The sequence below is a fragment of the Mytilus galloprovincialis genome, chromosome 1 (assembly GCF_965363235.1).
Source record: "Mytilus galloprovincialis chromosome 1, xbMytGall1.hap1.1, whole genome shotgun sequence".
NCBI classification, from domain to species: domain Eukaryota; kingdom Metazoa; phylum Mollusca; class Bivalvia; order Mytilida; family Mytilidae; genus Mytilus; species Mytilus galloprovincialis.
In genome coordinates this window covers 22,259,716-22,283,743 of record NC_134838.1, presented here as the reverse complement: position 1 = coordinate 22,283,743, position 24,028 = coordinate 22,259,716, and the positions used below count along the sequence as shown (strand labels likewise).

Below are 24,028 nucleotides of genomic sequence, written 5' to 3'. Positions count from 1 at the left end.
GTAATATAAAACAGTTCAAAGGAGAAAGCTAACTGCCTAATTTATCCACAAAATAGTGAACGAGAAACTTAGTAACAACAGTAACAAACTACAACCACTGAATCCAGGCTCCTGACTTGGAAATAGGCACATACAGAATGTGACTGCGTCAACTTTAGCATGCTAGTTGGTGTCCAATCCTCCCCTAATCAGGGACAGTGGTGTAATAGTACAACATAAAGATTATTATGTGGTCATTGAATAAAACAGTCTATAGGGTGTACCAATGCCTTTTTTATAACAAAATCCATACTATAAGTTATTGTACAAGTAATAAGTGAATTATAATTTGTACAAACTGCTACATGTTCACAGACAATGTAATTTATTACAAAGGATAATAATAATATATACTGGAATGGTCCTGGGTCTAATTGATTTTATATGTTTATGTGATGTATAATACTGAAATTCTTCTGCAAATACAGGGCCACCCGATATAACCGGTAGAAAGACCCCAATAGATATACATTGTAAGAAGATGCGGTAAGCGTGCCAATGAGACTATTATCCATTCAAATCACAATTTTCAATTATCTTCAATTTCGACGGAAGATTGGCTGTCAAATGCTAACTTCCAATTTTCAATAACAGTTAACAGCAAATAGATTCTCACAATAACAGATAACAAAATAGATAATAGTCCTATAACAGCTAACAAAGAATAAGACAATAACAGCTAACAGTAAATATATTTTCAGAATAACAGATAACAAAGAATTAAAATGCCCCATAACAGCATAACAGTTAAACCCCTTGCCCCCCCTCGTAACTGTATATCAGAAGAAGAAGAAAGAAGAAGAAGAAATTTTCTTTTGAATCTCAATCTTGTATTAATGTCCCTTTAATTTTAATAAGGAACCCCAACGACACACGATTTGATTAATTTCCTACTGAAATAATTTTTAAATGCTTAGAGAAATAAGAATAAAATAATCCCCCCCCCCCCCCCCGCATAAATAAATAAATTCCGAACAAATATGAAGATATGGTTTGTCCAGTATGATATTCGCAGCTTTATACTTGCATTAGAATTGTGTGCTTTTGAATTGTTTTTTTTTCACAAGGGATTTGCAAATCTGGTAAACTAAATGATATTTGAACTAAGCAGGTAGTTATTAAGTGATTTAGATATATAACAAGGATTTGTCTTATAATAGTGATAATAAAGCAGATAGCCGAGGTATTTGTATGATGTATATTTAGAAAGTTGGACATTTTAAATCGAAGCATTTTCATTGGACTATCTGAAAACAAATGTCACGAGTTGAACTTAATTTTAGAAATTTGACAAAGAAGACAGGTAACAATCGTATTTGACGTCATCAGGTGAGAATATCGAGAAGTTAATTTGAGAAGGGAAACCCCCACATAGTGACATCACATGAATTCCGGTATATCGGTGAACAGCTAGTTCAACGAGGCAAGAAGAATCAAAACTAAATAACAAGTTGAAGAAAAGTTAACAGGACAACTAAGCCAGCTTTTAATGAGAGTCAGGTATAAAGACATTGAAACATATGAATATAAATGCAAGTTATCCGAAAAAAAAACCCGTTTGTTTGTAGTCATAGACTGTAAGTCATGTAACGAGTCATTTGAATAATGCCATGTAACAGTGCTTTCGAAATTCTCATTGCTGCATACAAAAGTGACTTGTTTTCAGGTCACACTGTTTACGTCTTAATATTGATACGTGCATATCTAAACGTTTACCACTATAGTAGTGAAGTAATTACTGTAAGTGTTTGATAGTAGAACAGGTGCTTGCTAGGGTACAGGATTTGGACAAGCTTTTTATACACGTTTACAGGACATATTAAGGTATACCACTGTCTGCCTGTTTTTTTTCCCGTCAACATGTCAGACATTAACTCAAAAAACGCTTCAACCAATTAGCATAAAACTTTGGTAAATTTTTATACCTCTGTCAAAATTTTGACAGGTCATAATATGGTATGCAAAAGTCTGGCCACTGTCTGTCCAATGTAAACATGTCGCAGTAATTCCATGAACTTTAATATAGTTGTTTCTTATGATGGTCAAACGATCTGTATACTTTTTGTGAAAATAAGATTAAAACTTTTTGAGTTAACATGGTTAAGGGGGCTCGCGGGTCTAAATCAATTTTTTTATTTACATGTATATATATAAGATTTCGCTATATTTTTCTATAAATGAACTTTCTCTAATTCTTAGTCAATTTATCCCTTTCTGCGCCCATTGTAAAAAAAAAATTTAACCAAAGTGTGGTTCGTTTGATCTCAGTACTTCATTGGTTAAAATCTGATTATGACGTTGAATTTTTTTGCTTTCCTCTGGAATTCCTATTGTGACGGCATGATAAAAGGCGACCATGGGTGATGACGTCACATAGAAAGAACACATCTTTTTGCAGATCATTCGAAAAGAAGGAATAAGTTTGCCTGCATAATGTTAGAAAATCATTAGAGAAACAGATTCCACCACCAAATCTTGTGTAATACGATATTTATCCACTCTCGACAGTTAAATTTTGAAGATTTAAAATGCTCGGGCAAGCCTCATGTTTTATATTTGAAAATTTAACTGTCTCGAGTGGATAAATATCGTATTACACTCGATGCAGTGGTAGAATCTATATTTATCTTATATGTAATAGAAAAATGAAATAAAAAAAGGGGGTGTTCTAATGCCCAGACTCCCCCCCCTCCTGGATCTGCCACTGTATATGATAATTACCACAAAACACAGATCAAGTTTGAATTTTGGTGGTGTCACTTTTTAACTGTTTAGACTGAAATATGCATGAATTGCATATGTATAAATAACGAATCCATGCATTATAAATTGTTTCTTATGGACTTTTTGTAATTTGGAATTGATGAATTCATGATCATGATTTGGCATAAGAACACAGTTATTTCGTAGTGAATTTCTTTTAGGCAATAAATTCAAATTAAAAAAATCGCATTTGCTCTTTCTCAAAAAGATTTTTACAGTGTAGTGTACTACCAGTGAGACAAATAATATCAAAATTATAGAAACTTCTATCAGCTCTAACTCAAAATACTGACAATTCTGTATTAAGTGGGTGTAAAATTCAGTTTGACAGCTTCAGACGTGATAAAATCTGACCTTTTTAAACTGGACCAAATCACTTCTTAACATAAAGATTCAGCACCCACATTTTTTAAACATGTAAATACATCCCCTACTTAATATTTCATGCATTTAATATCAAGAAATAAATTGGGAAAGTGTATCAAATAAAACATGCAAGTTATACACTGTTTGTGTACACTAGGGATTATATTCGTAGACAACGAAAACCAAAGGACGATAACTGTGTCATTGGACCACTTGAGTTTTAAAAATCAATGAAAATAAAAATTATGTTGTGCTAAACAGCCTCTCTTGTAGTTATTCCATAGGCGGATTCAGGGGTGGCCTTTTTATATAGAGAATCACTGAATCATGAATCACTGTGCTGACATGAATTATCATTGATATGGTCATATTTATAAATTAACTGTTTACAAATCTTTTGAATTTTTGAAATACTAAGGTTTTTCTTCCTCAGGAATAGATTATCTTAGCTGTATTTGGCAAAACTTTTAGGAATTTTGGTCCTCAATGCTCTTTAACTTCGTACTTCATTTGGCCCCACTGTATTAACCAACAATTTATACATAAAATAAATTAGAGAAAATTTAGATTGAATAAGAGTTCGTTACTTTTCATTATTCAACATTATTTATATGGTCCATTCATTATGATATAAATGTACCCGTATTTTACTTCCTGGTCTGAATGTTGATAAATCAAAAGGTTTAGTTTGTTCCTGGGTGTTTCAAATATTTATTTTTCAACCTGAAGGAAGTTTCAAAATGTTTTTTTAACTAGTATCACTCAGTCATTAAGTATACAATCAGTACATGAACATTCAATGTGTTAATTAAAAAAAAACCTGACAGATATGATATGGAGACTGCATACATAAGAAAAGTTATTGTCTATACCAGATGTAAATTGCTAATCTGATTTTTCTTAGGAATAAACTAAATAGAAAAGGTATTGATCAAAAGATTTATGATTTTTTTTAATAAATCTAGTTTATAATTTTTTTTTAACATTTGGGATTTAAAATGAAGACATTGCTGGAACTATAAGGCCTTCTTGGTTAGATATTACTGTATATTGTTCAATAACATCCTGATGGGAATTTTTCCTGAATAAGAAAGGAATGTAGTTTATTAATTTATGGCCAAAATCTCTGTACACATAATGATGACATTTGACTAAACCAGACTCAAGGGATCAACACTTTTCTTGCTGCTCTTCATCTCAATGTTACATCGGTTTTGTATCTCTGATCAAGTGGATTATTTAAAAACTTTATTACTGAAAGCAAGTCCATGATGGACTTTAACATACATGACATCTTTCCAAACTTTAAAAAAATACAGAATGCATAATATACAATGTAGTAGGCAATATCCATACACCATTGACAGCAGTGTATTTTATTTCATCAGAGTTGTCTTTCTTTATTTGTAATAACTGCATGAATGTTGTAATTAAGCTTGATGATTTTATTCCTCTCTTTAGGTAATAGTATTTTTTTCCTGTATTTAACTCCTAAATTAAGTTTCCTACAATGTATATGTTTTTATCAATTGAAAAGCATTTCTCAGCAGTGAAACACATACTTGATGTCTGTGTGAAAATCAGAAGGCAACTGAGGCAATTATTGTTACTTTTCACCATTTTTCTGTCTGTCCTAGTTTGGTTTCTTTAAAGTTGCATTAGTTTCCATTTACCTGGAGTGGTCATGGAAAATTTTGATGGATTGGATAGATTGAAGAAAACCAAACTAAGGTTAGAAGATAAATTTTGTACCTTTCCCTTTTTAAACACAAAAATATTATAAGTTTGTTAAATCCTATATCAACATTTAAACATCACACTTTTGTAAAGTATTCTACTCCTTTAATGGTAAGATATGCAAAATCAATTTACAACTTCAAAATTTTTTGCCCAGTTCATCAATCTGATCATATCGAAGTCACATTCTTCCTATAGTGTTTCAATAGCAATGCATTTATATGAAACTTGATATACTACATTTTCATTTTGATGAACTTTTCGAAATGCTCTTTTTATGTTCCTAGTTTGTTAATTTTTATTTCTCATGCCTCAGTTGTGTTATTATAGATTGAGACAGAGGTATGTTTAATTTTTTTAATGCAAATTTTCATGACAAATGTTATATGTTTTCCTTATAATCCAATTTGAATGGTTTGAATTTGTTGCTGTGTTAAATATTTGTTTTTCTTTAATTATTTTGTGCATGAATTAGGCCATTAGTTTTCTCTTTTGAATTATTTTTAATTTGTCATTTTGGACCCTTTTATTGATGACTATGTGGTATGGGCCGTATAGTGACTTACAGTTAATTTCTGTGTCAGCTGGTCTTATGTGGAGAGTTGTCTCATTGGTAATAATTGTTACTATCAGTTTTAGGCAGTTTTATTGTGCCTGACTTTATCTGACTTAAAATTGAGAATGGAAATGGGGAATGTGTGAAAAGAGACCACAACTTGACCAAAGAGCAGAAAACAGCTGAAGAGCACCAATGGGTCTTCAACTCAGCGAAAGTCCAGTCAGAATGAGGATGTTAAATCTGATGCCTCTTGTAAAGAGAGTGCCACACTCTTTGCATGTAAAGAACCCCTGTTTGTTGGGTTCCCAGGTGGCCTGTTGCAAGGCAAAATTTCTATACATATACAATATACCCTCATTTCCAGTGGCAGTCCAAATTTCCCGACCATCGTCCTGGATGACCTCTATTATTACAAGACCTACCTATTGTATTTATTGTTTACCTGTTCTTGTCCTGAACATGCACTGGACATTAAGCAACCAACAATCAATCAATCGATTAACACGACGAGATTATCCTGCATATGGAAAAACAAAATGACTTTCTAAATTTTAGCTGGAGGCCTTAGGCTTACTTTTGTTCTTCATTGATGTACAATTTTTTTTTTTGAACAGCAAGACATATTTTTTTAATGAAAATATGCTCTGAAATATCATTATTAACATTTTTTTTATCAATTAACTGTGGCTGTCTGTATCAGGTTAAGGGGGTTCGCGGGTCTAAATCATTTATATAGGATTTCTCTATATTTTTCTATAAATGAACTTTATCTTATAGTTAACAGAAAAATAAAATAAAAAAGTGGTGTCACCGTTCATTTGCGCTCACAATCTGCCTTCGAAAGAATCATACATTTTTGTAAAGGTGGTTTTTTTCTGTTGAAGTAATAAGAGAAATAAAGGTAATATCGAAAAAAAAGAAAGAAATTTATTACAGAAATCGCTCAAATTTTACAATAATTTAGTTTAAGTACAGCTTATATGGAAATTATATTAAAAAATATAGGTCACCGATGAGTTAAAAAAGATATTTCAATTTTAAAGCCAAAAAATGGCATTTTTCCACCAAAGGGAGATAATTTGGAACTTTTTCAATGATGTATACATTTTGAAAGTCATCTGGGGCCAACACAAATTGTTTGTTTTGAATGATTTTTGTACCATATGATAAGTAACAACTACAAAAGGTAACAAATAAAATTTGAAATGAAAAACAAATATTTATTTTTTTTCTGAAATTTTTATACCCTCGAGCCTCCTTAAGCTGGAATTTGATTCTTTATGTTTTAAAAAATAACAGAAACTGGTGTTTAAAAGAAATAAAAAGTTTATTGCTATTATAGATATATGTTTATGACATAGAAGTAAGAAACACTATAGATACACTATATTATTTTGATAGAAAACTTCTGTCACTGTATCTGGAACTGAAAAATGAAACATTGGATAGAAAAAAAAACAAAAACTTAAATTTTAGGTTTAATTGTCTGCAATTTAATGTTTGAGAAAACCCCTTTCACTTTCATAATTTTGTTAATTAATGTATTTTGAGAAGGCCCCTAAAAAGACACCAAGATAATGATAACCATATAATCCATTGATCTTTTCAGAGTTTACCTGTATATAATTGTATACCTCTGTGGGTTACTTGTCAGGAAAGAAAGGATTAATTGTGTATTAACACAACTATTGTAATTCTAGGGAATACATTTTATTATCAGACATAATTTTAGCTGATTTTTGGATTTGAATGAATGGTAAGTGTGAGAGCTTGTAATAAAGTTAATTAACAGCGTATGTAAGTAATATCAAGGAATTGTATATTTAAATATACAATTCCTTGGTAATATGTACTAGATGATGAGCACTAATGCACTTTTAACATTTTTAAGTAACTCATTTTACATGTGTACAAAATAGTTTTCATGTAATTGTTGTTCATTTTGAATGCATTTGTAGTTTGATCTTTTTGTGCACAGATTATATCTTTAAAAGATAATGCAATAAGTTAGTTAGATTTCTTTGGAAGAAATGCTGTGGGTTGCTGACCCTGCCCCTTTACAGTTAATTGTTAATAAAATTTTTTTTAGTCCTATTTCTTATATATACTGGTAGTATTTTATGACACAAAAAAGAATGTACGATTTACTTGAAAACATGTATGTAAACTTCACACTTGAGCAATGACATTTTTTTATCAAAATTATAGAATACTTTTTGGGAAATCTACATTTCAAACTTTATTTAATATTTTCAGTGTAAGTATTCAGTTCTACGAACGTCCGATGTAAAAATTTGTTAGAAAAAAAGAACTTATGGAAAACCAAGAATATGTGACTCTTTAAGATTTAAAGCAGGATGAGTAATTAATTAAAAGGCATTCTGTATAGGTATAAAAAAAAATAAAACCACAAATCATGACAATCGACTGATACAAGTCATGAAATTGTGAGACATACATGTATATATAGTAGAAAACTATAATTTTGAATTCTGGTCATGGCAAAAAAATACCTTTATATTTATGAAATGTCACACAATATTTTATTCAAAAGCTTTAATCATGTCAATTTATCAAAGTATTTATATCGCTGTTTATTACCTGTTAAAACAAATTTCCTTTTGAAAAATAGCAGTTATTTTTTAAAGCAAAGTTTTTTTTATTGAAGCTTAAACTATAGTTTGATTTTTATTAGATAATTATGAATTATTTCTATAAAATCAGCGAAAAGATTTACCAAAGTGAATAATTATGATAAAATCATCATATAGATGTAATATGATCTAGTGTATACTACTTTGTTTAGAACAGTGAAAAGATGAAATGGGTTTAAAAATAAATAAATCTCCACGAAGTATTATATACTGCCTTTTAGGATTTTAGATATATGAATAACCTATAGTAAAACATTGTATTTTAACTTACAAAGTTTAATCCATCATGAAGACGCATGATTTGTCAGATTTTGCTGTGTGATATAGTCTGCAGTTTTACATATCTAAAAGCATATATATAGGGTTGTCATATTGACTGATCCAGTTGAGAAACTTATTTCTTTAGAAATCTGTTAAAAGTCAAGAAAAAGTATATTTTTGCTGATACTTTATTTAAGCCCATTCTTATTCACTGCACAAATTCAGTGAAAGATTTAATTTCACAATTGTCAAACTACTTGATGAAGTCAAATAAGGAAACATCTTTCTTTTACTTATTTTTGCAGCTATTCATTTTCATGTTAATTATACCCCCGCTTTAAAAAAGTGGGGGTATACTATTTTACCTCTGTCTGTCTGTCAGTCTGTCAGTCCATTAGTCCATCTGTCTGTCCCATGAATATTTTTGGTCACATCTTTCTCAGGAACTACGATACTAGGATTTCTGAACTTTGATTACAGGGTTTATATGAGTCAGCTATACCGTGTGATGCGTTTTCAGATTCATCATCAACAACTTCCTGTTTACCGAACACTTGTAACATTTTACAATTATAGCGTGCATAGTTGTAAATTTTCAGCACATTTTTCTCAGGAACTACAATACAAGGATTTCTGTTGGTTTCTAGGTTTATATAAGTCAGCTATACTGTGTGATGCTTTTCAGATTCATCACTCATCAGCTTCCTGTTTACTGAAATATTTGGGCGAAGGTATCATCAGTGAGCAGTAGCCCACACTTTCACTAGTTTTCACTCTGATTATAATTATAATCAGATATTAGGGCCAGGGATATTCATTGTGACTGTTGTGTTTCATATTAATTTTTCCATTTAAAGTTTGGTTCAATAAGACTTACCCTCACTTTAGATTTGATACTCTCTAAAATTAAACTAGTAAATATTATTAATACTCTGTATGATTCTATCATATTTCAAATAGATTGGATTTAGCTCATACATTGACAACTGGTCACAATAGACTTTCTCATTCAAATAAAGGCTAATAGAAACTGATGTTTAGAATATACCATAAATGAATGAATATTAATGAATGCTTTGTTTGGTGTGAAACAATGTTAAAAGTTGCATTTTTTTTCCTCAAGATTTAAGAAATTGTCAATTTTCCAAAGAAAAATTGGTGATCTCAATTTATTTTGCTAATTCTATGAACATAGTCTAAAGAATATTTACTAAGTATTGGGTAACAGCACAGTCTAGCAAAAAATCTTCAATTGAATATTAATCAAATCATATAATCAAGTTCATTGAGTACATTTATTTTGTGTCAAAAACCTGTAATGTGTCAAATATTTAATTACAATCTAAACTCAGACCTGTATCAAGCTTAAATATTGTGTCCATTTTTGCCCTAACTGTTCAGGGTCAAACCTCTGCGGTCTTATCCAGCTGCACTTGGCAAAGCAGTTTTTTGTCAAATCATTTGGTTCAATAAGACTACCCTTACCTCATTTATATTAAATACATGTACTAATTTCTAACTTGTTTTAGCTACAAATGTATGAATGAAAAAAATAGTGATCAATATAAATTATATTCGTTTGAATGTAAAATTAAAAAAAATATTATAAATGTTCATGATACTTAAAAATGGTGATTGCATAATATAGAAAACAGCTTGTCAAGTAGGTTTAACACCAAGTTTCCTCTAAAATCTGTCACTGATGGAGGTCTTCTACTTAAAAGGTTGATAAAATTGACACCTACATGAATCAAATTGAGAAACACTAGTAAAATGAAATTGCCTAGGGTAGATCCTATTTGCAGGATGTATTTTCCCCCTTTTCTGACCCTACAGTGATATTTTTTACAACATATTATTGAAATGTTCAAAGTGTTCATTGATTTTTAGAAAACACCTGAACACATGTCCAATTTCTGCTTCATTCACCAATATTTTTCTTTGAAAAAAAGAAAAATCGGAAACCATAGCTAGGAGTATAATTAGTAATTGGAGACTAATTTTTCAGTGGTGTTGATTTGACCATTATGGATGCAAGTGTCTTGTAATATGGGTTTTATTGATAAGCTGTCACCCAATCATGTCTCAAAGAAACTCTGGTTATCTGAGACTTGTGTTTCCTCTGAAAACCACAATACACAGACATTTGTTCAAATGCCAGGATAATTACTGTTAGTAATTATTGGTCAGAAATCTATTATCTTTTTTCTGTCCTTTGCCAATTATACACAAATTAATAATTAATTCGTACTGGATTAGTGTCTTGTCTCTTGTCAAAAAGGAAATTGATATTGATTCCCAGTTAGATTTCAAACATAGGATCTCTGCTGGTCTTAGAGGTATATCAACTTTGTGCAGGTGTCAAATTTTTATGCTTTCAACAAAAGATCTAATTAGATGCTCTGACTTTCTAGTTTTGTCCTTTAAATACTGTTATCAAAATGGTTACACATTATTATTAGCTCACCAGGGCCATGTGAGCAATTGTCATTACTTTGCTGGGGTCAATTTTAAGCTTTTTCTGTTTAGGCCAGCCGGACCAGTGGACTGTTAAATCTACTGGTCCTGCTCTAAGACTACTGGTCCTGCAAAATTAACATATATTAATGATAGATATTTACTTTAGTTTCATGCTTTCTTTTATTCCTGTAGATTTTTTGTGCTCTCCTGATTGTTCATGAGCAAGTACAGAATCAAACTTAAAATTTAAAGATCCTGTTAAAAAAAACCCATTTCTTATCTAGGTCTGTCAATCACTGCAAATTTTTCACCACTCGTGATGTTTTCCCAGGATTGTTGTTATTTATGTTTTCTTTTGTCAATTTTATAAAACTTTTTTCCGATCTTCCTTTTGAAGGTCAAATATTTAAAATTTTTGGGCCGGCGGTTTAACTCCTTTTAAAACATTTTGTGTTGTTGTGAAGAAGTCTGAGTGAGAAGGACGCTCAGCTGAGATATTAATTAACTTGATCAATTGTAATACGTAATATGCCCAGTACCATGTAATTGAGTTTGCAGGAAAATATTTTTGTGAAAAAATCAAGATTGCGATGCAATCCGTGATTTTTATCGACAAATTTCTACTGGTTTGTCGGACCACCAACTCACAAAATCTACTGGTCCGACACAAATTCTACTGGTCTCGGACCACCAGACCAACGCTAATATCGACCCCTGTCACTTTGTGAACATTATCTGTTTTTCTTTACAAAAAAATCTTCTCTGTAACTCCTTAATGGTTAAAACAAAGATTTGCCTGCTTCATCTAGATCTATAGGATGCTAACTATATAGTTTGTGATTTTTATCCAGGTGGACCAACTAACCTGAATGCCATGTCTATTATAATAGAACCAAAGGTCAACTACACTTTTGGCTAATATCTCTAAAACTTTACCAATAAAAAAGAAACTTAACAGTGTAAAAAATGGTCAGCATTACAATATCTATCTACCCTGAAATGATCAACATTAGAAGATTTATCCACCCTGAAAATTAGAGAAAATCTAACAACTCATTTTGGAGTTATTGCCCTTGAAATTCTGATTTGTTTTCATTTTGGCAGGTGTTTGCTGTTATCATGAAAAGTATAGCAGTTAGGTTAGAAATTTTTGAAATATGATCAGAATCACTAGTTGTATATCTACCCTGAGAGTTGGATAAAAACCTATTGACCTGTTTTGAGGTTAATGACTCTGAAATATACTTTTCTGCCATTTTGGGTATCATGCAAAAAACAAGTGTTAGGATAAAAGTGAACATTGCAAAAAGGAATATTACAACAAGATGTATTGAGTAAACAACCTGAAAATTTGACCTATTTGCAGTAAGTGCCCCTGAAATATTATTGTTTTGAGTTTTGCACAATCCTGGATTCACCTCTGTTTATTAATTGTGTGTTTTATTTAATACGAATGGTTGAACTAGTACATTTTTTTAAGGGGCCAGCTGAAGCACACCTCTGGGTGCAGGATTTTCTTGCTGTGAAGACAAATTTGTGGCCTTCTGCTGTTTTCTGCTCTTTGGTCAGGTTGTTGTCTCTTTGATACATTCTCCATTTTCATTCTCAATTTAAATGTTATGTTCATTAAATAAAACATAGAAGAGGGTGATAGAGCAGATGGTTACCCTTTGAAAGAAAAAGAAAACATTGTCAACCTTGTCTTTACCTAAATTTACACTGTTTTCTTGAGGCAACCATCTGCTTTATCACCCTCTCAGCTATGTGTTATTTATATATAGATGTATTTTTATAAGATCTAAAAGTCACTGCATTCCTAAGGAAAGAAGTCATAAATTTGTACCCCTTCCCATCTGTCAACACACAAAAACATTGCATACTTTGTTACATCTTGTAAAAAAAATTAGTAGCCTCATATTATTAAATATCTCAAAATTGCTCAGACTGATAGAGTTAGTTAGATAACAGTAGTTTTAATGTAAATAGAATTAAAAAGAAATATCAATTGGAACAGACAGTTAACCTTGAGATAAAAAAGATAAAGAAGGCTGACTTTGTGAGTATTATTTTCTGGTCCATTTTGTGTATCAAGAGAAAATCTTCCCTTTTATATAATTTTATAGTTGTAGAAACAATTTCAATTTGTCGTCAAATTTCTTCAGGTATGATTTATTTGCATTTCTTTGTCAAGGTTGAGATGACCTTGGTAGGAACCTAGACCCTCATCATGGGTTATTATGGGGGTTGACTTAAGCTGGCACATGATAGATTTGATGGGTCTCAGGGTGGCTGGTCAAGATTGAGGTGACCTTGATATGCACCTCAACCCTCGTCATAGGTTGCTGTTGCTAGCTGGCACATGAAAGATTTGATGGGTCACCGGTTGGGTTACAGGTCAAGGTTGGGCTTGTCTGTGGTGGTCATCAAGTATATTACTCTAAAAAAAAAGTCTTTGATTGTAAATGCTGTTTCAACATTCAAATATATAAATGTAGAATCAATTTCACAATTGCAGTTCTTGCCTAAGTAACCATTATATTCAATTCATTATCCGATAATACCTAAGCATCAATCTCTTTTCTATTTTTTAACAATCTCCTACTAGGGAGCCTCCATTACCAAGTGCAGTCATCTTTAAAAGTATTTGAACCACAGTATCACTACCCTGAGAATTTTACATTGATGTTGTAAGAAGGAATCTAGCACTGGTATGTGCACTTAACACAAATCTTAATTGACAAGGAATTGTCATTTTTCCTACTAAAGGTCAGTATTCTTCTGGCACTCTGGCTTCCTCCACCTAGTAAAACGGACAGCCACAAAATAGCACAAAGAAGTTGTGAAAATGGTGTTAAACATCAATCAATCAAATTAACTCTTTTTCTTCTATAATTGTTTTACCTCATGACAGGCAAGTAATGAATGACTACCTAATCAGATAAGTCCTTCATAATAAAAGTTTGGACTACCAGTATTTATTTTTTTAATAACAAAATAAAACAGTTATTTCAAATACAAGATTACTTAAATAAATATGATTTTTTCTTAATCCACAAAGGACATGGCAGCTTTAACTAAAAGGTTCTTATTCAGCTAAATTATCAATTAATTTCAAACTTATTGTTGTAAGACCAAAACTTGGAGGAGAACAATTACAGTAAAAAAATTTAAATCCTTTATCTCAGACAATAATCTTATCGTGAAATGTTTGCCAAAAGAGTGAAAACTGTCACAATGAAATATATGTAAGGGAGATAATTCACATAAAAATATTTGACACTTTTAATTAATGATATAGCCTTGAAACTTGACACATTTTTTTAGATTCTACTCTGCAAAATTGAATCATTGTATAAGTTTTGATAATATTCATTTGTCATTTGCAATAAATTTGTTTTTCCTGAGGTTATCTTTAATGTTTTGACACAACCTTCTTTTATTTGACTGGCCAACACTGAAATATCAGGCTATTAGTCCTTTTCAACAGTTAGTATAAGATATGTTTGAGTTGCAACATGATTTTAAATTTTCTGCAGCTATTTTCTGCAGACATAACAATAACAAGTCTGGACTACCTGGTATATGATTGTAAAAAGAAAGACAGACATGTTAACACTATATATACCTCCCCTGTTATTAGATACACCTCACCTGGTATACATTCTGTACATATTGTTTTGACTAGTAGTTAATACTGTTGCTATTTTATTGATGTACAATGAGTAGTAACTGTAATATGATGTTTTTATCAATATATAAGCTGATATAATTCCCTTATATATTTAGTGAATAGTTTCATTAGTACATGTATGGATATAAATTCATTGAGGAGTTAGGTTATAGAAGAAACATTTTAGAAATGATTTTGCTTTCTATGTATTAGTATTATTTGTTACTAAAATCGGTAAAAGGCATGTTAAAATTGACATTTATTAAACAGAAAACTTGACATTGTGGAACAAAATAAATGCAATAAACTCATACCCAAAGGAGGTCTTACTGAAAACTCATTTCACCTTATCTAATTTCCTTCTGTTTAAATATGCTTTATATTTAATTACGACTTATGGAAAAATTCTCAATATTATGAGTGTTTGGCAGGTCTGGGTGAAAAATTCATTGTGAAATGGTGTCAATGTGTAAATGTGAGATCTATTTCCAATAGCTAATTTACTATTAGATGATATAAAATTGCAACTAACAGTATAAAGCTCTGGAAGCTATATAATGATGAGGACAGAATAAATGTATCAGTGTACAATAGCAAAACATGTTGGATTTATTACAGGATTATGCTTAGTATTGAGTACATTTGAATTAATACTAATTAAAAAGATAGGTAGGTCTCATTTATTAGTTATTGCTGTATAGAGATTGAATGAAATAACAGAACTCCTACATAGTCATGCTTGCTGATGTATGATTAATAAATGAGTGAGCCATGGGAAAACTGTTTAAGAACTGTTGAAGACTTCAGTTTCATATTTGAGTGTTTTTTTGTTTTTTTTTTATTAAAGTATGAAATTTCTTAACTTTATATTTTCTGCCAACATGGTTGAACTGGGCTTTTGATATAATTATTTAAAAGCCATTTAGTCCAGTCAAAGTCAAAACAATTTTAACCAATTTGTTTGACGTTGTCTTAGTTTTTGGCTAGAGATTTTTCAGGTTTTAGCTAGCTGTTTATTTGAATTGTGTATCACCTTAACATTTTTAAATACATATATATGATGTGTCTCATTGGTTGTTCTCCTTCATTTGACCTTCCTTTTTGTCATTGGTTTGTGTTGTCTGTCTCATCTTGGTATACCTAACATCACAGGATTACCTTCTTTTCATATTGTTACCTGACCAAGTGTTTTATTTATGATTTTTGTTTTATCAATTTTATTCCCTGTATAACAGGTATTACCTTTTTATATACATATAGTAACACAGGATTATTGTGCAGTTTTTATCAGTAATGCACAGTAATGCACATATTTATACAACTTGAGGTTATCTAATTTTGGTTATAAATAAAACATCATTATTGATGTATCAGATTTGTGTGTACATGTATAGTACATGTACTTGAAAAATGAATTGAAAGTTTAATCTAGTAAATTTTTTGAATTGCAGCTTTTATTGGATGGCAACATTTTTTGTTTTGGAACAATAACTTGAAATTCAGTGTCTGGATCTCTACGAAATTGATTCACAAGGTTCCATACCACAAAAAGACAGTTGGGTTTGAATTTGGGGGTTATTGGCTTATCTGTTTAGGAGATTAAGGGGCCAAAAAGGGACCAAAGACAAGCATTTTTCTTGTTTCAGGACAGTAACTTGTGTATAAGTTTATGAATCACTAAGAAATTGACCACACAGTTCCATACCTCAAAAGGAATGTTTGGATTGGAACTGGCTAAATAGTTAAGATAAACAAGTGGCTGAGTGGTCGAAGTAGTCCAACTTCTGTATAACTAGCCTAACAACACCAAGATTGCGAGTTCAAATCCCTCAAATGGCAGGGTGCATCTGACTCCAATCTTAATTAAGGAGAATTGTCAGATTTCTTAACAAAGGTCAGTGTTTCTCTTCCATGCTCTTAGACTTCCTCCACCAATAAAGACTGACCTCCCTGAAAAAGCAAATATAGTGCTGAAAATGGCATTAAACACCTATCAATCAAACAATAGGAACAGGTTTCATGGACCAGGAACCAGACAATATTGGGGTATTTGTACTGCAGTTTGTGACACTGAACAAGATTTGTTCACTACCAACTCATTTCTATTCAATATAATTACAGAACATGTTTAAAAGCCTGCCTTAAATAAGTGACATGAAAAGCCTACAGAGAGTACTTATGAATGCCAAAAGCTATCACTTAGTTCTATGATAAAGAGAAGATAATCATATAATTATCTCATTATATCATCTAGTATAAACAGTGGAGAGGGACAAGTACTAAAACGTCTTGATAAGTATTGGGCTTAACGAAACACTGATGGAATTTTAATCAGCTTTATTGCTTATGTTTCTCAGCATGAACATAATATAATTTTGCATATAAAACCATTTTCTAAAGTAATGTATTTAGAACTAGAAAAAAATCTAAAACAAGAATATACTTTGTTCAAATCGTATTAATGAAATACTATAAATACATGTAGTCTAACAAGTAATAAAATTTAATTGTATTATAAATGCATAGGTTTGCACTTAAATAAGTCAAATATGTGATGAACAAATTAATAAGTGAAATGAGGCTGATGTCACATGGAGAATTGAACCCCACTGTTTATTCATAAAAATATAACACATTTTCATTACACATCAATTGTTCAACTTCTGTATTATTAATAAGATAAAGAATATTTAGTATTGAACCATGTAATATTGAGATGTACTGCATAAGCGATTTCCAGATCAGCCTAGGAGTCACTTCCTGTTTAATAATACATTGAATAGTATTACAACCATTGAGCATGTAATGTTTTGTTAATGAACTGGTATCATGTGGTATTCAATGTAATGGAATTGTCTATTGTTGAGTTGTTCTGTGAAAGCAATTTACCAATCTGTCAGGAAGTCACTTTCTGTTTGACAATCACTTTAAATTTTATTAGGCCCACTTAGCATGGAAGTTTTCATTTATGTCATATAACAAATGGCATCACATAAAGCATCTTGATTTTTGTTTTTGCAGTAAATAAAGTCTATAAATTTAAGCTCTACCATAGGTATCTGGACAGGTGACAATATCCCAAAAAGTTGTCATGGTTTAATTTAGAATTAATAGTATGACTATATCCCAAAAAGTTGTCATGGTTTAGTTAAGAATTAATGGTAAGACTATATCCAAAAAAGTTGTCATGGTTAAGTTTACAATTGATTATATGGTAATATCGAAAAATTTTATCATGGATTAGTTTACAATTGTTAATATGACAATACTCCAAAATGTTGTCATGGTTTAGTTTAGAATTAATAATATGACAATATCCAAAAAAGTTGTCATGTTTTAGTTTAGAATTAATAATATGACAATATCCAAAAAAGTTGTCATGTTTTAGTTTAGAATTAATAGTAAGACAATATCCAAAAAAGTTGTCCTGGTTTAGTTTAGTATTAATAATATGACAATATCCAAAAATGTTGTCATGGTTTAGTTTAGAATTGATAGTATGACAGTATCCCAAAATGTTGTCATGGTTTAGTTTAGAATTAATAGTATGACAATATCCCAAAATGTCATGGTTAAGTTTACAATTGATAATAATTTATGACAATATCCCAAAATGTTGTCATGGTTTAGTTTAGAATTAATAGTATGACAATATCCTAAAATGTTGTCATGGTTTAGTTTACAATTGATAATATGGCTATCAAAAAATGTTGTCATGGTTATGATGGTTTAGTTTAGAATTAGCAATATGACAATATTAGTTTTGGTATATTTTCAGGTCAAAGATGTAGAAGAAACATATATTTAAAAGTGGAACAAGAAAAATATGATAAGCAGATGCTAGATTGTATGGAATTAACATTATAGACCCATGTGTTGACATTTACATCAATGCTTCTTCTGATTACTGTGACTGAACATCAAACTGACAATTAATTAGTTTTTTACAAAGGTAGGGTACATTTTAATTTAAGAGTTTTAGAGGCAGTCATAATTATATGCTATGTTAGTGCATTAGTTTCCTTATCTATAGTGGTGACATGTTAAGCTTGAAATAGTTCCTGTACTTATGGATATGTTGATTAAAGTTCAAGGTCAAGGTTACAAGGATTAAATGCCTTGTATGCTAAACCATTCAGACTTTTCTACATCACAAAGCTGTCTAGTATAATGAGTTACACCGAACAAATTTCCATTTGGTTCTACCCTGCTGATTTTTGTCAAGTTTCTTGGCTTTGGATTTTGAAAATTTGGAGGCAATAAGGTTACACAGCTGTTTTTTCTGACTTCACATATTGAGCTGAGTTTTTATATGTGAGTCAACCATAATTTTGTCAAAATTACGGTTTTTGAAACAGTCTTGAAAATAGGCTAAATGGACTTTACTACTCTAATTTTCACTCCTCAAAATAGATTCAAGCTATTTCTGTGAGCAGGGCCATCTGTGTGGTTTTGACACATTTAGTTTCACATTTATTTATGATGCTTAATTGTTTCATCTTCACAGTCATCAAGCCTAAACTTTGATTTTAAGGTAATTATTTGTAGTATATTACTTTACTAGAAATTCTCTATATTTTCAAAATGTTATAATGACCATGAAGTAACAATCAGTTACTTGACCTTAGTGTTATTTGAAATTCTGTTAGGGATTAATGTGAAAATTACATAGGTTACTAGGTGAGCATTATTACATGTATCTTGAAAAAGCCTTTACTCTCTAGAATGTTGGACATGGGTGCTAGATTTTCTCACTGCGTTGTAGACCCATGCGTGGCCTTTAGCTGCTATCTGCCCTGTGGTTGGGTTGTTGTCCCTTTGACACATCCCCCATTTCCGTTCTCAATTAAATTTTATGACTCCTTCAACATGATCAAAATCTTTTAATGAGGAAGTGATTTTTAAATCTAAGCTTTGTCAATGAATACGGATAATCCAGGTATCTGAAACAGTCTATTAAATATAAATGATTTACAACAAATTATAACATTGGAGTACACATAATATAATTATATGATATGACCATTACTTCAAGGAAGTTTTCAGCAGAAAATCAGACTTTATACTAATAACTTCTGTGTTAAAGAAAATATGAAGTAGGTTAAGAAAATACAACTCTATATAAATAAAACTGGATGTTAGGCATATATGTCAATGTGACAGTGAAACATTGTACAATATTGGGCAACCTGAAAAGAGGGACGATTTTTTAATGTACCATTTATGGGCATTATGTTTGTTGGTTAGTGTGTTAGTCCGTCCGTCTGTTCCTCCCGCTTCAGGTTAAAGTTTTGGTTTAAGTTTTTGGTCGAGGTAGCTTTTGATGAAGTTGAAGTCCAATCAACTTAAAACTTAGCACACATTGTTCCCTATGATATGATCTTTCTAATTTTAATGCCAAACTAGAGATTTTCCACCATTTTCACGGTTCACTGAACATAGAAAATGATAGTGCGGATGAGGCATCCCTGTACTGGGGACATATTCTTGTTTTGAAATACTCTATCTTAAAATTTAATGGCTAATTCCATCATGATAATTCCCAACCATATTTTGTCTCATATAGCAAATGTTTTTTTTTTTTTATTTCGAAGAAAAAATAACTAATGTTGAAATTTGCCATTCATAACACTATTTTTTAGATGAAACACAAAAATTAAAGTACATGTAAGGTATATAGGACATGGTCTGCTTCTTATCTTTTATACTGTATCTAGTGATCAAAAGAGGAAATGTTTTAAATCAATTTTTTAAATTATGTGCAAAATCTATTTCACTGATTGAACTTTGATAAAACCACCCACCACATGTGACAGTTAAACTTCCTTTTCCAATGACGGCAATGTACATTCCACTTTATTAAAGTTTCATTGTTACAAAACTGGGATTACCATGTATACATGAAAAGTAAACCATCTCTTTTAATATATAATAAAGCCGTTTGAATTTTGATAAGGTGAGAAATTGAAAGTTGTGTTAACATATCAATCGATCTACAACTATGTACAATTATGTAAAATCAGTTTTAGCTCTGAGCAATACAATGAAAATAATGTCCAGTGTTGAAAAAATTTACAGTGAATTTGGCTTGTGGAAAAAACCCTTCAAAGGTCAATATAATTTGGACCAGTTTTAACCCACAGGCTGTATTTTCCTTTATATGGTGATGACTTTTTCATCTTTCCTAATGCTTCTGGAAAGTATGTTCTTTCTGCATGTAAAGGGTAAGATGGGTAATATAATTAATATTTCAGATGGTATTCATATTTCATGCATAGATGCCTTATGCTCATCACTTTTCATCTTAAAATACCTGTTGACCTTGTTCTCAATTTGATGCTTCAGTGAGTTTTGAAATTTGTTTTCACGGCATAGGTTTTATTGAATGAAATAGCTTGACTGACTGTTTTAAGTACTTTTGATGCACATGGTCAGACAACCTCTTTGCATAAGAATTGTTTTACTTTCTTAATCATATTTGGCTTGCCTGAAGATTGATTACATAAAATGAATTACACAGATACTTAACTATGAGTATGTGTCAAACTGATGCAAGTAAATCCCACATATACTTATTTTTATGGTTGACTGAACTTCAGATATTTTTGTAAAGTTTTTATGATTGGATCAAAACAATATATATATATAATATGTAGGACTCAAATCTATGGTGGTTTCCAAATCTATTGCAGATTCCTAATCTATGGCAAATGTTACGTCATGCTATCCCAAATCTATGGCAGATTTTTTACAATCCTAATCTATGGCAAGTTTTGTAATATCCTAATCTTTGGCAGATTTTTGTTGTTTCCAAATCTATGGCAAATTTTGAGCAAATGGAAAACAATGCAGTACATATATCATCAATGACTTGTCTGAAACCAGTGGAAATGTACGACATGTCTATAAACATTTGTAAAATAATTGTCAACCAAATCGTGATGGTAACCAATTTTTTTTTAATGATGAATTTCTTAATACAGACTTCAGGTTTGAAATGTTATGCCCCGTAAAAATAGAAAATAAAAATAAAAATATAATCATGGTACCTATATGTAACCCATTCCTTAGACCAACTGGTAAGACCCTTAACAAAAAAAAAGTTAAAAAAAATAAAAACAGTTTGAATTTTCAAATAATATTTATCGTTTTATTTGTTGATCAAAAAGATATCCATTAATTTTATCTTTCACTTACAGTGACTTGACTGTTAGTGTTGCTATCCGACTATTGCAACTCATTCAAAATTCTGACCAAATTGCAATTTGTTTTATCAAATCAAACTGTTCAACTGGTCAAAATTTTGAACTAACTGTTCAGTCAAATGTGAAAGTACAATGTGATAAAATGATAAAATAAAATATACTTACTATCCTATGTGACTTTAACTCCACTTTAATGTTGTTGTGACAAAATCAGTCTAACAGTTTGTATAGATATATTATAGTCATTACCATGCAAAAGGTGAAATGTAATTTTGAATTGCTATAAAAATGTCCAAACTATACTTTCACATAATTTTTCTTTTGAAAGGTCTGCTATATTTATTAGAATCAGACAACATTTGAATTAAAGCATCATATATTCATTAAAATATCTGTGAAATAACAATATTTTATTGATACGTTTCCATGGGGAGATAACTTAAAACATTATTCTTTTGAATAAAGACTTTTTGAAAGTAAAAATGATTATCTCCCCATGGAAACTTCCTACAAACATATTGTAATTTCCTACATATTTTACTAAATATGAAATGTTTTAATTCACATAATGTATGATTCTTGTGAATATAGAAGACTTTTCGAAAGAAAAACTATATGAAAACTTAGTTTGGACATTTTTATAGCAATTCAAAATTACATTTCACCTTTAGCATGAAAATGACTACAAAATATCTAAACAAACTGATAGACCAAATTTTCACATCAACAGTAAAGTGGAGTTAAAGTCTTATAGGATTGTAAGTATATTTTTATTTTATCACCTTGCACTTTCAAGACTTGACTGTGATTTTCTACAGCAGTTTGTTCAAATTTCTGACCAGTTGAACAGTTTGGTTTTATAAAACAAATTGCAATTTGGTCAGAATTTTGAATAAGTTGCAATAGGTGGAGAGCAACACTAACAGTCAAGTCACAATAATATACTTTGCCAGCTGCAGATAGTTCAAATCTATGAGCTTCATTTAATCGTTTGTGGCGGCGACCATGTAATATTGTGTTATTCCATTGTGATGCAATTTAAAGATTTGCCATAGATTTGGAGAAAACAAAAATCTGCCATAGATTTGAGTTGTTTGACGTTTGTAACGTCACATTTGCCATAGATTAGGAATCTGCCATAGATTTGGAACCCGTCATAGATTTGAGTCCTACATATATAAGTCTACAGTGTCCTAGCCAACCCCTTAAAAATCTATGCATGACTTATCTTTGCCCTTCTTGTTCTCCCCACTGACCGTATTGTTTTGCAAATGAATAGATACTTTTCCATGCAAAAAAATTATTTCAACATCTAAAAATACATTTTCATAACATCAAAATACTATAAATTCAGCAAGTATGTTTATTTTATTATTTCGTTTCATCTTTTTATCCATAAACATGATTATATTGTCCTTATGATTCACTATTCAGACAAGAACTGTGCTTCAGTGCTCTTAATCTTAAAGCAGTGTGCCACATTGCTAGAACACACCTCAGGGGTGACTGCAGGGGATTAGAAATACTATCACTATTGTTCTTTTTTCAGCTGGTAGTAACACCTTTGCAAAGGGGGGGCTTAATGTTGTGGCAGTACAGAATGTCCAAATCCGGTTCTACCTCATGTAGAGAGAGTCTTATGAGACATGTTAAGGCAAAATTTCTGTCCTCATCCAACATACCCTTATTTTCTAGTGGCAGTCTAAATTTCTGTGACTTTCATCGTGGAAGGACCTTCCTATGGTACTTATTGTGAATTTGTTCTCCTCCTGAACATACATGACATATTTGCCATCAGACTTGAAGCTACCAACAATCAATTAATCAATCACTCACTGCTTGAACACAAGTCTATATCTATGTCAGTCTGTCAGGATCACTTGCCATTGACCTCAAAACCATGGGTTAAGGATTCACATGCTCTCAATGTTTTGGTCAGTTTCTAACTATTAGTCAAGTGTAATTATATGGGTCAGTTCTAGGCTGATGAATTATTGTAAAACAAGCAACATACTCTTCATATGATGCCAACATGAATAGACAGCAGCTTGTTAAATAGATTCATAGTTTGATAAGAGATTTATTGGATAAAAAAGTTTTTTAGGATGTTATTAATAAGCTTATTACAAGTTCATATTCTCAGTAGGTGGGTAGCCTGTTAACAGTGTTTGATTTATGTCTCTATTCATATGCTTTAATAACAAGGGTAATCTGACCTTGGCTTCATCGACATTGTATTCTATTTGCGCACTTTACTTTTCTTCATGAATTCACTGCTTAAATTAGAAATTAAAATCTGAAAGGCTACGTGGGC

At 31.0% G+C, this 24,028-nt stretch overlaps 1 protein-coding gene across 3 annotated transcripts in view; it reads left to right on the top strand.

The window, feature by feature from the left end:
• Nucleotides 1-1,382: 1,382 nt before the first annotated feature.
• Nucleotides 1,383-24,028, top strand: part of LOC143069265 (protein kinase C delta type-like) — a 77,818-nt gene continuing 55,172 nt past the window's right edge. For 2 of the 3 annotated variants that reach the window (XM_076243836.1, XM_076243810.1), the window contains exons 1-2: nucleotides 1,383-1,539; nucleotides 18,288-18,461. The gene's annotated coding sequence lies outside the window, so the exon portion shown is untranslated. Of the gene's footprint in view, nucleotides 1,540-7,073; nucleotides 7,221-18,287; nucleotides 18,462-24,028 lie in introns of those variants that run through there. The other variant, XM_076243820.1, reaches the window with a different exon arrangement.